The sequence below is a fragment of the Nicotiana tabacum genome, chromosome 24, assembly GCF_000715075.1.
Source record: "Nicotiana tabacum cultivar K326 chromosome 24, ASM71507v2, whole genome shotgun sequence".
In the NCBI taxonomy this organism is placed as follows: Eukaryota; Viridiplantae; Streptophyta; class Magnoliopsida; order Solanales; family Solanaceae; genus Nicotiana; species Nicotiana tabacum.
The window spans coordinates 97,202,268-97,203,422 of NC_134103.1; the positions used below are offsets into that span (position 1 = coordinate 97,202,268).

A 1,155-nucleotide genomic window follows, 5' to 3' on the forward strand; every position below is an offset into this window, starting at 1 on the left:
AGTTGGCATTAAACTAATAAGGAGAGCAGAAACTAGCTAGCCGCCATCGCCGGCTTGGATTGGAACAAAGGGCTTCACTTTTCGATCACTTTTTGAGGCCGGTTTGGACGAGCGTGGGCAAGTTCGGGATTCACTATCACTTTCCACTTGGAGTGGCTCACCCCCTTGTCACTTAAAGGGAGAAGTCACCGAAGCGAGTCTAAAGGCCAAAGAGTCATCTTTGAAGGCTACTATGCATCTTTATTCATAGTTGATTGTAAGGTTGGTTTGTGTATAGCCGGACTTGAACCTGCGACCATTAAGTTAAAAGCCCAATGCTCTACCAATTGAGCTATACACCCCAAAAAAACCCTGGTAAAGGAGACTTGTCTAGTCAAATAGGCTTCTAATAAGAAATTAGCTCATTCATTACTTATGCAATGACTTTCTTTTTCGTAGTGTCAACATTACCTTTATATCTACCTCGTCTAGTTGAGATTCCCTAAGATAAAGGGATCAAATCTGTAGCGACATTCTGGAATCAGAAACTGGAAAAAAACCAGGTCTCATGTTTGTAGTTTTTTTTCTTAATCAACTATAGGTGATGACAATTCTGGCAAATGACAGCCCGAACCATTTTGCGGTTTTAGAGGACCTTTAACAATATATGGCAAAGATGCCAGATCTGGACGGCCTGAATTGTTCGGCAGATTCCCACACGTTACGCACCCATTTGCCACTTTGTTCTCAACTCTTCTCACCTCCTGGGCGACGCAAGATACCTTTAACTAGGATCCTCTTTTTCTTCTGCCCAGCTCCCCAAAAATGGATAGCGCCTACAAACCCAGGGACTCTCACCTAGGGAGTACGAGGTCATGGTGCGGGAATTCCTCAATACCGAATTGTTTTTTGCTACTCAAGAGCAGATTTTCTCCCTCTATCAACTCTTTTTTTATGGTCGAGAGGATCCACAATTCTTCATTGATCCACAAGACCTGGATTCCCGAATCCTGGACCTCTGCCTACTCTACCATGTTGAATTGTATGAACTGTCTCATCTAAAAAACTTAAATATCCGAGAGGGAACACTTTTATTTAGTTAATTATGTATTAACAGCTAATACGTCATTGATGAGTTAGAATACCCCAAACGGTGTCATTTGAACACTTGGTTAA

The 1,155-nt window shown here is 42.2% G+C and overlaps 1 non-coding gene across 1 annotated transcript; it reads right to left on the bottom strand.

Annotated features, from left to right (window-relative positions):
* Window positions 1-268: 268 nt before the first annotated feature.
* Window positions 269-341, bottom strand: TRNAK-UUU (transfer RNA lysine (anticodon UUU)). Its single transcript has one exon. It is a non-coding gene; the product is annotated as a tRNA-Lys (tRNA).
* Between the last annotated feature and the right edge of the window lie 814 nt (window positions 342-1,155).